The sequence below is a fragment of the Ochotona curzoniae genome, unplaced genomic scaffold (assembly GCF_017591425.1).
Source record: "Ochotona curzoniae isolate NIBS_2020 unplaced genomic scaffold, NIBS_Ocur_1.0 scaffold_1852, whole genome shotgun sequence".
NCBI classification, from domain to species: domain Eukaryota; kingdom Metazoa; phylum Chordata; class Mammalia; order Lagomorpha; family Ochotonidae; genus Ochotona; species Ochotona curzoniae.
The window spans coordinates 39,317,502-39,334,501 of NW_024467087.1; positions in this window are offsets into that span (position 1 = coordinate 39,317,502).

The following is a 17,000-nucleotide window of genomic DNA, read 5'->3' on the forward strand; positions in this document are numbered from 1 at the left end:
ATAAGCATATTGTAAATAGCTAGGGCAGAAATAAAGACACAAGCTATTTTCTCTTTAAAATAGGACCACCTGAATAGAATAATATTTTTCCAGCTTTTTCTCTGAGTCCTGACATGACAACAACAGCAACAACCAATTCCATAGGAGTGCATGGGATCCATAATTTTTACCCCCATTGTAAAATATAGAAACTCTGCATTTTTCATATTCTTAAAAAAGTTTGTGCTATATATAATATGTATAATGAAAAATATTGTCCATTTGCAAAAACAACAAAAGTTTTAAACTCCACTGCAAAATATTATTTGTACCTCTGATTTTCCCTCAGGGACTGGTCTAATTTATCTACTTCCCAATATATGGCTTAATTATTCTTGCAGTATATTATTGTTATTATGGAAAGTTTGTAATATACTTAAAACTAAAACAGTAAAATATACAAAAACAGGGGAAAAAAAGAAAATAGGAAAGTGGCCGAGGAATGTAGACAGGAGTGAAAGTTGAGTGGTATGATTACATTCCTAAATCTACACTGTGAAAATACATGAAATTTGTTCACTTTATATTAATAATTTTAAAAATTCAAATAGGGCCCAGCGTGATGGCGCAGTGGTTAAGGTCCTAGCCTTGCAATCCCAGGATCCCATATGGGCGCCGGTTCTAATCCTGGCAGCCCCGCTTCCCATCCAGTTCCCTGCCTGTGGCCCGGGAAGGCAATTGAGGAAGGCCCCAAGCTTTGGGACCCTGCACCCGCGTGGGAGACCTGGAAGAGGCTCCTGGCTCTGGATCGGCATAGCATCGGCCGTTGTGCTCACTTGGGGAGTGAATCATTGGACGGAAGATCTTCCTCTCTGTCTCTCCTCTCTGTATAACTGCCTTTCCAATAAAAATACAATAAATCTTTAAAAAAAATTCAAATAAATAATGAAATCATGCACCTCAAGACTTATAAAACAAAAAGTAAGATTCAAAATTAGCAATAGGCAAGAACAAAGAAAATTATATTAACCCTTAAAAAGAAGCAAGAAAATCAGCAAAATAAGTACGTTTTAAAGAAGATAAACAAAATCATGAAAACTTTAGCCAGATAACAAAGAAAAAGAAGCAACTAAAATAAATTTAGAGATTAAATAAAGACAATACAACTGATACAACAAAAATTGAGGATTATACAAAAATTATTAGGAACAATTATGTGCTAACAAATTGCAAAACTTTAAAGAAGTAAATAAATTCCTGGGTATATGCAACTGATTAATACAGAAGACAGAGGGAAAATATCAGGTCCATAACAATTGAAAAGATTGGAGCAGTAATTAAAAGTTATCCATCAAAAAAAAAAAATAAGAGAACCTAATAGCTTTCAAAATAAATTTTATAAGACATCTAGAAAAGATCTAATTCCAGTACTTCCAAATTGCTCCAAAATATTTAAATGGATGAGACTATGATAAACATTTTTTATGAGGGCAGATTCTTTCTGGTACTAAAACCTAACAATGATCCAACACAAAAAGAAAACCATGGACAAGTATCCTCAATGAGCCTAGATACAAAAATTCTCAACATGTGCTGACATTGTGGAACAGCGGGTTGAACTGCCTCTTGCCTTGTTGTTATCCTATATTACACTGCTGGTCCTCTAATGTCTGACAAGAACACTGAGTTTCATTCTGGAGTGCAGAAAATAACTAAAAATTCACAAAATGAATGGAGATTGAAAAGTATTAACAGTCATTCAAATTGTGATCAACCAAACAGACGGAACATTACTGATTACTGTCGACATTCATATGAGACTTAGGACAGGACACACTGAAACTACATAGCGACAGCAACTCTAGAACAAGTGCTATTCTGGACCTGCACTAGCAACTCTGAAAACAAGTCTCAAAACATCAAAGTGACACAGAACTAAAGTATTTCCTGTCAGAACAGAATTCCATAAGTTTTAAAGTAATTAATAATTTTGGAAATTCAAGCAAGTGCAGCATTTGTGACATCTAACATGTCACTTTAAAAACACTACATGTGAAGAAGCATATTTGATTCAAAATCAGAAGAAAAATGTCAATTAATAAGAAAGTGACATAGAAATGAGGCAGATGTCAGAATTAACAGATAAGAATCATTTAAAAATATATTATGAGTTCAAGGATTTGAAGGAACAGATTGACATAATGAGTAAACAGATGGAGAAATCTCCCACAGACAGAACACAACTATAAAAAATGGAAATTTCTGAAATGAAATGCACAGAAGTGATGTAAGAAATCAATATATGTGCTTAATGGCAGATTGAGCACTAACAAAGAAATCAACAGTAAACTTGAATACAAGCTAACAAAACCACACACATTATGGCTCAGAAAGAAATAAATCCTGAAAAAATAAGAGTCTCAGTAATCTCCATGACAATCCCAAGCACTGAGATAGACAAGAATAATTTCTCACAATGAGATCAAAGAGTTTAGCACAGAAAAAAACTGTCAAGACACTCTAGCAATAAAGTTTCCAAATTTTGTGAGAAACATAAATTCTCAGATCTAAGAGCCTAAACGAATATCAAGCAAGATACATATAGAGAAAATCCCTTCAGAACCCTCAGAACATGCTTGACATTGAGGGCCCCGGGATGACATCTGGTGCCTGTTCCCCATTCCCAGCAATGGGAGGCTGGGTGTGGCTTCTTCTCTTATCTTCCTCCCCTCAGATGCAGGAAGAAGAAAAAGAAAATGTGGAGACAATGGTCTCATCTACTTTGCCCTGATCCTCAACCTTTCCCACCTTAATCAACCATGTAAACATCATCAAAAGCAAAATTTAAAAAAAAAAAAAAGAAATCCCCATAAGGTCATCATGAAAAAATGAATATCAAATATATGGTTATAAAAAACATATTGCACACAGGAGAACAGAAATAAGAATATTGATTTCTCATCAGTAGCAACACAAACCAGAAGACAATAAACTGGCATCCTCAATACTAGAGGGAAAAAATCTGTTGATTTAAAATTTGATATCCAGTGAAGTCATATGCATGATAAAACTGAAGATAAATTTAAAGATAGTTTTAAATAAGCAAAGTTGACTAGCAATTTAGAAGCTAATGATGCCAGGTGGAAACACAAAGCCAAAAATAAATAGCCTGATTATCAGAGTCGTGAAAAAAAAAATGTAAGAAACACATAATCTGGCAATCACAACAAAGTTGGAGCAGATAAGAAAGTAAATAGTTCTCAGAACACACATAGCAGCAGAGAAAGAAAAAAAATAAACAAAAACTATTTCCTGCTGTTAAAAATGGAATTATTTCAAGAAGATGTAAAAATCTTTAGGTTGCACAGTGATGTAATCTGCTACTTGAAATGCCAGCGTTCCATCTGAAGGTTCTTTTGAGTCACAGCTTCTTCGCTTCCACTCCAGCTTCATACTAATGTGTCTGGAAAGGCAATGAAAGATGGTTCTGTTACCTCGGCCCCTGCCACTCACATGAGAGACTCAGATGATGCTCCTGGCTCTTAACTTCTGTCAAGGCTACAGTGATTTTGAAGGTGAAACAGCAGAGAGAAGTTCCCTTTCTTTTTCTCTCTTTCTTTGTGAATCTTTCAAATAAATAAATAAATGTCATTTTAAAAAGAACCTATAGGCACAATGTAAACAACCTGGTGACAATAAATTTGACAAACTGATAAAATGAAAACTATTAAGTTGAATGACACAAATTACCTAAATGGAGACCAGATGTTTTTTGGTCACTGTTTTTCTGATATCTAAGCTGAACTGATGCTTTAAAATATTTTCTCATAATTTGCTGGTAAATTCTATTAACAATTAAATAAGAAAGAATAATATTATATAAATACTGACAGAAAATAGAGAAGTGACACTCCTCAACACATTTTATGAAGCTAACATTATCCTTCAAGATTCATTAACACTGGATCTTGATTGGAAATGGAAGAACTCAAACCGCACTCTTACAGAATGCCAACTTTACAGATGCCACCTTAAACCATGGCACCACAGTGCCTACCCTACAAGGCCTTTATTAGCTTATGACATAAGTCAGCATATATTATACCTCCTGAAATCTCCTAGAAGACAGCTGATATTAATAAGTCAAATCAATAAAGTCACATAATACAAGGCAATATCCAGATGCCATTATATTTATATGCTATCAACAATTCTGAAACAAAACTTTATAGCAATGACATTAACAGTAAGACAAATATTTAGAAATAAACTAAGTTAAATATGGCCAAGATTTCTATGCTAAAACTACGAAACATTGATGAGAGACAAGAGCACTAAATGAAATGTAAATAGTGGGAAGATATATGATGTTTATGAAACAGACCACTCAGTAGCGTTATGGTGAAAATTGATTTGTAACTTCATCGTAATCTCAGTTAAAATCTTTAAAATACACCTGGAGAAATGAAAGACAAAAAATACAAGTCTTGAAAAGGGATAAAGAGAAAATCAGAGGAATTATACAACTTGTATCCATGTTTAACATTGTCTTAGTCCATTCAAATTATTTTAGTAAAATACCATGAAAAAGACATTAATAAAAAAATTAATTGCTCACGTTTCTAGATGATCATAAAGTTAAACATAAAAAGCTAAAGTATAAAGCACCTAAAAGTAAACATAGAAGAATTTCTTCACAATGCACATTAATTTGATGAAACAGAAAAATAAGTCAAATGACTCAAATTAACAAAATTGAGACAAGAATTTGTTATCTCCAGGGAAGATCTTCTTGATCTAGACAAAAATTCCTTGAGAATAGCCAAAAATTGCTAAGTAGAAAAGAAAAAGAACAATTTGAATCTCTAGAGAATTAAAACATTGGTCTCTTCAAACAATGCTACTTTAAAAAAAATGGTCAAAATATAGTCTTAGCATATAAGGGAACATCAACATGTTTATGGGAAAACGAATTAAGAGATAGGTTTGTTTCAGTTTTAACAGTGCTGGTGTTGTGGTACACCGGATTAAGTAGTGACCTGCAGCAGCCCACACAGGCGCTGAGTACAAGTTGCTTCACTTATAATCCAGATCCCTACTAATGTGCCTGAGAAAATAGCAGAGGGTTGCCCAAGAACTTGGGCTCCTGCAGCCATATGTGAGATCCGGAAAAATTTCTCTCAGCTAAAGATCAGTTCGGTTCCAGCCGTTGTGGCCATTTGGGGAGTGAACCAGCAGATGAAAGAGATTCTTTATTTCTCCTCTCTGTGAAATCCACATTTCAAATAGAAATAAATCCTTTTAAAATACTATTTTTAAAGTTTTAAGGTCCATTCTTTCATAATATATATATTTGCATGAACTTTCTGGAGACCTCTCACAGTTGTAATCAAATGTGATATATGTATAAAAACTGCTTCAACTTAATAAAACAAGGTTAAAAACTCAATGAAATAAGTTAGCAAAATTCTCTAACAGACATTTCACAAAGGAAGACATGTAAATGACCAATAAACACATGAAAAATATTTAACAATGTTAGTTAGCAGTATTTTAATACAAATTAAAACTATGATGTTGCATCACTGCATATTCATCAAAATAGTTAATATTTAAGACTGATATTATAAAATATTGGCATGCCTTTAGAACAAATGACACTCCCAAATATTGCTATTAGGTCTATAAAATATTAAGTTACTATGCAAGCAGCTTTTTAAATTTCTTATAATTTTGAATATATGTATGTTTACCTAAGGTGTCGGTTTGTCTCTCAAAATCATGTTGAAACTTAATTGCCAATGTGATCACAACAAATGAGGTCTTATGATGGATGATGAAGTTATGAGGGCAAAGCCCTCATGGAGACACTCTTACTAAAGGGGCTGAAGCAAACTATCATTCATCTTTTTGGCTGTCTTCTGCCAGGAGGAGATACAGTATTCAGTCCTTCTGGAAGATATAGTATAAAGGCCTCATCTTAGAAGCAAAGAGCAGACCTCATCAAACACCAGTCCTGCAGTCATCTTGATCTTGGACTTCCCAACTTCCAAAACTGTGAGAAATAAATTTTCACTGTTTATGAATTATTCATTCTGCGAGAATCTTGCTGTAGCAGCACAAACAGGCTGGTAGACCATGTTTATGATTGGTAGTTTCCTTCCAAAGATTTTACTGAAGAGAAATGAAAATATATTTGCACAGAAAGTCGTGTGTGAGAAAATTCATAACGGATTTAGTCAAAATAAGTAGACTTGAAATAACCCAAATGACCATCAAGAGGAAAATAAATTGTATGCAATAATATAGAAAGAAATAAATTATTGACACATGCAACAACATGGGCAAACCACACAAAAAAAATTGTATGCTCATTAGAAGAAATCATTCCGTCACAATCAACCATGTGGAGTCTGTGCCATGTAATTCTTTTTTACATGAAATTCTAAAACAGGTGAAGATAATCTAGAAAGAAGTTATAATATCAATTTCTTTCTGGTTCGTGAGGAGGTCAGGGACTGATTTAGGAAAAGGTACCAAAAAACCTTTAGGAGCATTGAAAAATTCCATATATGTGAGTTTTAAAAAAATGCTTATCAAAAGCGTTGTCAAAACAGATCTGTGCATTTAAGATCTGTGTTTTCACTCTGTGAATTAGAGCTCAGTTGAAAAATTATCTGGCGCTCAAAAACTAGAGATTATCTGGTGGAGAATGAAGGACATTAGAAACACTAAGTTGGGTAGCAGGCATTTTGGCACAACAAATTTAGGCACCGCCATGGATGCCTGCATTTCACAATGGAGTACCCAATTCAAGTCTTGGCTAGTCCAATTCCATTCCCCCTCTCCTGGGGCTGTGCACCTCGGGAGCAGTGAAATGGTGGCCTAAATATTTAGATTTGTGCCATCCACATGGGTGATCTAGATGAACTTTCTTGCTTCTGGCTTTGGCCTGGCCCAGTCTAGCTGTTGTATACATTTGGGGGAATTGAAGCAGTGATGAGAAAATATCTCTCTTTCTCTAACACACACACACAAACACACACACATCTGTTTTTCAAATAAGTAAACATTGAAAAATAATATATATATATTACTTGAAACCTTTCTACTTATTTATAAATTACATCATACATTCTAATACAGTAACAGAGAAACTTGCCTCTTCAGAGTCAGATTTGAGACAATATTCAGAAATATAATCCCAATTTTCCTTGCCTAAGCTTTTATTTCAAACAATATATCTGAGAAAGCAAAATTTTCCCATAAGAAGGGAAGAATTGGGGTCCTGCGGCGTGGCCTAACGGCTAGGGTCCTCGCCTTGAATGCACCGGGATCCTTGATGGGCGCTGGTTCTAGTCCTGGCAGCTCCACTTCCCATCCAGCTTCCTGCCTGTGGCCTGGGAAGGCAGTCGAGGACGGCCCAAAGCTTTGGGACCCTGCACCCACGTGGGAGACCTGGAAGAAGTTCCTGGCTCCTTGGCTTCGGATTGGCGCAGCACCAGCCATTGCGCTCACTTGGGGAGTGAATCATCGGACGGAAGATCATCCTCTCTGTCTCTCCTCCTCTCTGTATATCTGACTTTGTAATAAAAATAAATAAATCTTTAATATATATATAGATAAAAGAAAAAAAGAATGGAAGAATTGATAAATATAAGGCAAACAGTAATCAAATTCCTTAGTTTCCAATTAAACATTTAAAATATTTGAGTGTTACATCAATTGTTGAATATAGTTCAGTTTTATCCGTAAATATTCTAGTTTCCGTACTATCTTCAGGAAAACAAATTTGATGATTTTATTATACAAGCAAGATAAAATCTTCATTAGCAAATAACACCTGATTATACAGCAATTCAAAATGTAAAACACTTCAAATCATAATATCTATATTGTTTCTGTCATAGCTATTGTACCAAATGGCTCCAAAACAAATAATTCGTAATTCTGATGGATTGAGTTAAACCATTCTCCTGACTAGTTTGTTTTGTTCTCAGGTGGTGCTGTTTGAATTTATGCAAAAAAGCAAGCATCTGTCAGCAAATCAGAGTATATCATTAAAGGAGAAACCCACATTGTAGGACACCTTCATAGCAATCATTATTTCTTATATTGCTTTTTATAGGTTATGGAACAGCTGTCAATCAATAGCATCTACAAGGCTGATAATTGATGACACTCAGTTAAAATCATTGATCCTACATCCAACTCTTTCGGCTCACTGAAAAGCACTTTTTTTTAATTTGTTTGGGTTTTTTTTTTTTAATAGAATCTGCTTGAAAAAATTGAAAAAGAAGGAAAAGTAAAATCCTGAAGTGACGAAGTCTCTGCTTGCTTCACAGGGCTTACCTGAGTGTTGATTTCCATGTTTTCTTCAAGAGCTTAATGGAGCTGCATTGTTTTTGACTTTTCGCTTTCAATTAACATCCTCTACAAAGTGTGAATTCACAGAGTTTGGCAGTTCATATTTAACAAGACAGTTTCTGCATGCCTATTTCGAAATAATTTAAATGAAAATGCTGTAGGCATCAAGTTAGAACTAACAGAAATGAGTGCCAAACTGTGTTGAAGTTTACCTGTGTTGAGTAAGATATCTCGATTTAAATGGGTTAAAAAAAAAAAAACTACCTCTCTGCTACTTAGAAATAGCTAGGTGTTTAGTATTTTGATTTTAATGCATATAAGATAAAATACACTGGAAAGTACAATCCTGCTATGTCCGAAAACTTGTTAGGAAGTTAATGTCTTCTGTAAAAAATATGGATTTGCTGCAAGGTTTTGTTTTCTTTCAGTTTATTGTATATGCTACGTGCTATGCATCAGCACAGCAAGGCATTACATTTTCTAAAGGCAGATTATTATTGGTAACGGTGAGTTTTCCTCTCTTCTGGGAAATGCTAAGGCTGTTTTCATCACAGTTGCACTATATAAATAAGAAACATAATTGATGGGGTCACTCGCAAGTTACAGGATCCCGGAATCTGAAAGTCACTGTTTTTATTTCACTAGTATAAAATAAATGTCTGTATCTCATCACTTACACTAACTGGAAGTTAAATGCTCATAATCACACAACTTTGAATTCCAACCCATACAGTGAATCCTTCATCCTTTTCATTGGTAGCAGAAGTATCTACTCCCACGGTGGTATTTAGTTCAATGTACGTGTTCCAAGGAGTTAGCAAAACTGTTCCAGTTGAACTGAAATCAGACTATATTGTTGCAATACTCTATGTGTGACAAGCAGAGCATAATTATTCAAATAACATTTGATGTGACTAATACCTAAGAACAGTTTAAATGGAAAGTGGGTATAAATGAACTGATTTATCTAGCTAATTGTTTTTTTATTTTTTGAATTATACTATTAAAATGGTACAAAACTGAATTTATTTGCCTTAACATCCTTGCAGTCAGAGATTCTAGAAAATTTTTATATCTTGATCCGATTTAAGAAAGTACTCATCTTCCTAGAGATAAATCTGCATAATCAGAATCCAAATTACTGAAAGCGAAAGAATAGCCTGACAGCAAAGTTGGCAAAAATCATTTCACATTGATTGTTTTTCCTCTGGAGTGAATATATTGATACATACCACCTTATATATACAGACTCAAGAGCTACAAGACTAATATAGTAAGAAAATAATGCATCTACTGGTAAAAAAAAAAAAACACGATTAGTAGATGCCAGTTTTTAAACTCTGAAAAGATAACGTTGCACACTTTGCTTTTTCATATTCTGCAGCTCTACAGTCTTATACTCAGCACTTCCCAAAACCCTAGGGATAGTTCACAACAAGGTACTATCAAGATTCAAGAAAAAAAATATTACTTTGGCTCAAAAACTTAATACCTCACGTAAACCATTCCTTCAAAATAACAAACCAAGAGACGGATTCCATCAGTTCATATGGCAATGGGAATGCTACACAATGCTCTCTCTCTCTCTCTCTCTTTTTTTTTTAGCATTTAAAAACAGTGCATTCAAACATTTTCAAAGCAGGGATAAAGCTTTTGATACATAAAATTACATTTGAGTAGTGCCCTTCTTTAATAACTGAATTTAAAATCATTAAAGACCAAATAACAAAACAGGAGTGGCTAAGAATTGCCACTGGAAGAATTAAAAGTAAAAGCTAAAGGAAAAAATAAAACCGTGAGTTGTGTCTCATGAAGAGGCAATATAGACTGAAAGTGCGTGTTCAAGGTTCCAGGAAAAAAAAAAAAAGACTGTCCTAATCTTGCAGTTCTCACCCCTATATGGCCCAAGTTGCTTTGGCAATGACACGGAGAGATTCTGCAATATGAAGCCCTGTCAGTGATCTGTGGTAATAATATTCTGGGTCAAGCCAGCACACTCACTATGCCTCCTATCAAAATGGCACAGTGACTATCTGGTGCCCAATAAAACTGAAAAGCTGGAGTCATGACTGCAAAAGCACTGCAGATTAAAAAACAACTTGCGGTGTGCTTTGTATTTTGCAGAATACAGTCAGTAGCTATCAGGGAAACTAGCAAAAAAAAAAAAAATCCATGTTCAAGAATGGTGGGGCAGGGAAGCAAAGAGTAAGGGGGAGAGAATAAATAAATAAATAAATAAATAAATAAATAAAAATAAGCCAGAGAAGTTGATCCAGAGGCTCAATGTGAGGACAAGAAGAAAAGCACAGTATGCTTCTGGTCCTGCCCTCAGCAACAGCAGTAATCCCCACAGTCCCCAAAGTTTGTATTAAAGCTTCAAAGCAGTGTACTAAAACCCTTTCACAGGTTTTCTTAAAGCTATCACTGACAACAGAGTCCAGATCATCTCCTACACTGTTTGGGGGGTTAAGGATATTTAGCAATACTGTATCTGTTATGCATTTGGAAAGATTCCCTAATATTAGAATACTTCTGCTTGAAGCAGTCATTCACTAATTCTATATAACAATAATAATAATAATAATAATGGTGTTAATTCATCTTCTTACCTTGACAAATCAGTGACAGATAACAACGCATCGATTGCTTCTATTATTTTCCTACCAAATGCCCCAATGCTATAGAAAATATTTGATAAGATGTTCTCTTCCCCAAAATCTATTTCGGATTGCTTACTGTAGATGTGATTCTGTTTGGTCCTCCTAGTCAGCCTATGAATAACTGAAGAAGCCTGAGTCGCTGGGCTCAGAGCAAGGCACGCACTTTATTTTCATCCCAGATAGACCTCACACTTAACTCATCTCTTCGGGCTCTTCCCTCAGTGGGGAAAATGATGAAGTTGTAAAAAGAAACTCGGTATGATTTTTGTCCTTCAAATTTTACACAAATTTTGTTCTAAAGTGATGCTCAGGATTTGTGCTCGAGGGATGTAAAATTGTCAGAACTCTCTGCAAGTTTGCTTCACACAGGAATCGGCTTTGTCTAACACACTCTCTTCAGTCTCAGCACAGCACTTTTTATGTAGGCAGTGCATGTTGCTACTTTCCTCACTTTTGACCAACAACATCATGTTTTCTGTGTGCAGCTTTCACACAGCTTTATGTAATATTTTTGAAAGATTTTTCTGTAGTGCTTCTTTGCACTTCAGTTTGTTTGAAATGGAAAAATGAAAATATGAGCCCATATTGATTGCTACACTTCTATTTCCCGCACACTCTTTCTTAACACATGCACTATTTATTTTGAGAGGATGCATTTTCGGTTAAATTAGCTGAGGGCAATCAGGGGGTTTGTACCCACAGGGTCTCAAAAGAAGAAACTAACCTATTCATTCCATCATGATTTATTGATTCTGTGCTATACACTCTACCAGACACCTAAGACAAAAATATAAAGAAAATGCAAGACCTGCCAGATGCCCTGCAATTCTGCTCTGACTGATTCAACAGTAAGCAACTGGGGCTATAATAAGTGACCATAAAAATCTAACTCTGCTTGGGGACAGGCAAAGTAGGTGAAGAGTTCACAAAGGGGTTACACTTCCACTGAGTTTTGTAACAAAGGTAATAGTTCCCCAAAAAGACAAGACAGAAATGAATCATGAAGAAGTCTGGAGGAATATGGTCAGTTTGGATAAGTAGTTAAGCAGCAGTTCCCCTTATTAATAGCATACTAAAAGGAGACTAAGGAGAAACTACAAAAAATGAATTTTAAAACTCCCTGAATACCTAAACACCACAGTTTCAAAATTGTGATTCATTGGTCTATGATGAATAAAATTACTTTTCAAAAACACTCTTGTTATTTCAATCCAAAAACAGAGTGAAAAAGCATTGCTTAACACAATAAAAAGGATATGAAAGATTCTACATTAGAAATAATTGAAAATTGGAAGCAACAAAAATAATTTTGCTTAGATTGAAGAAGTAAAAGATTGAAGGCTGAGACAACATTACAACAATAATCCCAAGATAACACTTTTCAAATTTGTTAATCCAAAACAAGGATTTTATTAATACTAAGCAAGCTGATATATACTGTTAGAAAAATAAGGACATTAGGATTGCTGCAAAGCTGGATTTATTCTACAATAGGATTATTTTCACTTCATACATACTATTGTACCTCTGTTTTTGCTTTATTTCATAAAGTAATGGTGAGCATCAATGTTATTCAATGCAGCATCATTTGGTACATTTATTTTCTGTGCCTGATAAGTGGAAGGAACTATACACGATTCCTATTTTGCTTGACTTTGCTGTCACAAATTGAGACATTAAGTGCATTTTGTAAAATGTGTAACACATATAAATGTCAAATACATGACGTAGTTAATGTTTCATACATTACCATGCATCAATCACACACATTGTACTCCAGAAGGTCTCCACAGACTCCATTCTTTTGAACTCATTGGACAACCACTAGGGGTTTATAACATTCTACATTCTAAATTTGTTTTCTCTATCCTTGTACTCAATAGAAATGGATTATAGGGTGTATAGGATTTTTGTGTCTGCCTTCTTTAAGTCAACACGCTGTTAAGTTTCGGCAGATTTTTAAAAAAACAATTCAGCTTATTGATGTATGACTTTTTTAAAAGCTTTATTTATTTTTTATTGTAAAGTCAGATATAGAAAGAGGAGAAGAGACAGAAAGGAAGATCTTCCATCTGTTGATTCACTCCCCAAGCAGCCACAACAGCTGGAGACGTGTGGATCCAAAGCTAGGAGCCTGAAGCCTCTTCTGGGTCTTCCCCGTGGATGCAGGGTCCCAAGGCTTTGGGCCGTCCTGGACTGCTTTCCCGGGCCACAGGCAGGGAGCTGGATGGGAAGCAGAGCTGCTGGGATATGAACCAGCACCCATATGGGATCCTGGTGCGTGCATGCAAGATGTGGAGGATTTAGCCGCTAGGCTACAGCACCAGGCCTGATGTATGACTTTAACACAACTTACTTGTTGATTCACCTATTGGAATTAAGTCATTTCTAGTTTGGGTATTATGAATAGCTAGGTATAACCAATATTTTTCAAATATTTTGGGGATATTTGCATGCATTTTTCTTACTTATATATGTGAAAGTTGAAGTTCCATGTCGTAGGATAATCATATATTTAGCTTACCTTAATAGAAACTTATGTAATATGTTTAACATATACTAAGTAGAAACCAACAGTATCCAGTGTAAAACCATACTGTTACCGGTAAAATATATGAAAATTCCTGTTTCTTTTCATGCTAGACAACAGTTTGTATCATAGATTTTTTATTGAAAAAAATTTTTTAATTTTTATCAGAACAGCAAATTTGCATACAGAGAGAAGTAGATACAAAGAGAAAGATCTTTAATCTGCTGGCTCACTCCCCAAGTGTCCACAATGGTCAGAGCTGAACCGATCCAAAGCCAGGAGCCAGGAGCCAGGAGCCTCTCATGGTTCTACTACATGGTTGCAGGGTCCCAAGGCTTTGGGCAGTCCTCAACTGAATAAAGATGTTGAACATAGTTGTAAGTGTTTACTAACCACGTTACAGCTTTTTGGAGAAATGCCTAACTAAACCTTTTGCTCATGTTTCAACTGATTTCTGAGAGATTTCAACATATTCCAGACATAAAATCCTGGTAAGCAGATGTTTTTAATCTAATGACATCAAGTTTATTTGTGTAGTCTTATATGGTTTTATTGTATTTTTTCATTTTTAAGATTTGAAAGCCCTTCAGGTTCATAATTATAAATATATGTTCATATAATCTTCTAGAATGGATTTTGGCAAACTTATTGTGAAAAAGGACTAGATAGTAAAGATATTCACATGCCTGTATTGGCTATATATTCTTTACCATAACCAGCCAACTTTGTCATTGTAGCACAAATGCAACCATGTGCAATACAGAAATGAATGAATTAACTCTATTTCAATCAACCTTTTATTCAAAAAAGAGGTAGCTGGATTTGACCAACATCATGTGGGTAAGTATGCTTGAACATTTGTAACATTTGCACGTAGGTCTGTGACCCATCTTAATCTGATTTTTGAATATGATTTGGCATAAAGATCAAGGTCAATTTTCCTCCATGTTAATATACAATTTTGTGTAGACTATTTATTAATAAAGAATATGTATCCACTCATTTAATTACACTGGAATCTTAGTTATAAATCAAGATACCTTACATTTGTGGGCCTATTTCTTCACTCGTTTTCTGTAACAACAAACTGCTTGTCAATTTTCACCATTAATATATACTGCCTTAACCACTGTAGATCTATAGTCGGTCTTCAATTTTAACAGTATATATTTTCCTTTAATAGAAACATAAATATTGGTATTTGGTGACAAAAGTTGGTTGTAAGTTAGAACTATTAGTTTTATCCGTTGCCACAAGTAGTTCTCACATTATAACATCAATTCAGTGCATTATTTTAAAATTGTTCAAAAATAGGTGAAAAACTTGCTTACATTCATTCCTCACACGCTATTTTTTGTTTTTGTTTTTGTTTTGTTTTTTTGGATATGACACACAACACCCTACACATCTGAAAAACTTTCAGAAAGCCTAGTGGTGACTTAAGTAATGCCTGGAAAAAGCAAACAGGTTTAAGTGTGCAGTGGTCTTTCTGGAAGTAACAACATATAAAGAGCAGGCATTTATTATGTCCTTTGTTATATAACTCACCATCCATCTCTCCACCCTTCAAAATATAAATTTCCAAATAAAATCAAGACACTAGCAAAGCTATGTGTCTTGTGTTCTGAATGTTTTTATTATCAGCTAATAATTAAGGTGCCTAGCAAATTTTCAGAAAAAGCATTGTCAATCATTTGAATTTAATACACTAAATGTCAGCAAAAACTAAATAGACGATAGTGAAATATATATGTAGTTAACAATAGCAATGAGGATGTTGATGATATATCAGATAAATGAAGGCTTGTAATTATCATTAATCAAAGAAAACTTTTAAGGCTATAAACTGAAATTGACAGGTTTGGATAACTGTAACACAAAATGAATGGTCAATACAATTTTTTAAATATTTCTTCAAAACATAGATAATATTTAAAACCATATTCATCCCCTTAGCTGACTTCTGTGCACAAGCAAATTAACATGTTTCAATGTTTCCCTTTGCATTTGCTACAACATGCAAAATACATACATAAAATGATGAGTGGAAGTTTATAGAAAGATAAGACTCTGTGTTCCTAGATTAATTTATTGGGTAATAGTCATGAAATATGTTTTCCTTTCAAAACACGCGCAATTTGTTTTAGCATCAGTGGGAGGAAGGTATACTGGCATGGGGAGAATACAGTGACGAGCATGTAAAGTTTGAAGAGAATTCTATCAGAAGGATTTGCTGTTTCACTGCTTATTGCAAAAATGATGTTTTCAGGAAAACAAACAGAAACATTCAGTTATTCAAATACTTCTTAATTGCTGCATGTTGAATGCTATAAGTGAATTGTAGAAAATATGCATTGGATTTTATCCACAAAAAGGAAAGGCAGCAGAATTTGTTAAAACCAATTTTGTGTCAAGCACTTCGCCAAATCCTTGCTAAGGGTAGTTATAGTCATTAAAGAAAATGCTGGGAAATCATCCCCAAATTATGTAGTTTAAAACAGCAATCATTTTCTCTCATAGGTCTGTGAATCAGTTAGATATTGTTTGATCAAGATTGGGCATAATTGGACAGTTTTTCTAATCTCAAAGTGGTCTTGCCCATGGATCTAGAGATTGGTTAGGAAATGCCTGATATCAGCTGGAACCTGGTAAAACATTTTATTCTGCTCTAATGTATTTTATACTTCTCCACAGTAACCCAGAAACAGTCTATTGATATCAACAGTAAAAGAACAAAAGGGAAAGCTGAATGAGTACAGAGCTTTACATATTTTTTAATATTATATCCTACAGCATGTGACTCACCAAAGTAAGTAAACTCAAAACCAAGTGTTAGGGAAACATATTCTGTATGTTTAGTGGAAGAATAAGTAATGGTTATCAAAATCAGGCACAGATTCTGCAAGGGGTAAATAATTTCATTAGTGGCCACTAATGAAATCTGAAATAGGCCCATTTACTCTTTAATACATCCCCACACAATACTGTTATTTTTTTTTTATATTGCAAATAGGAAACTGGAACATAGACAAGTTAAATGAAGTTACCAATTCATGCAAGTTATAGGTTGGAGACTTAACACCAAAAACCATTGTTTCAGTTGTTTCCATGCATAATTTTATATGCATATAGCTCGAAATTTTGAAACCAAGTTCTGCCAAGTGATATCAAAATGACATGGTAGCTCAACAATAAGCCTACTATGGAGGGTGATATTTGTGACAGTAGATTATGCCATTACTTGCAATGCCAGCATCTTATTTATCTCAGAACCAGCTCAAGTCCCCACTACTCAGCCTCTGACCCTGTTTTCTGTTATTGTGCCAGGAAACACAGCTGAAGATGGCCAAGTACTTGAACTCTTGCCATCCACATGAGGGTTCTAGATGGAGTTCTAAGCTCCTAACAAGAGCTGGCCCAGCCCTGGCCACTAAGACCACTGGAGAAGTGAGTCAAGATTTCTC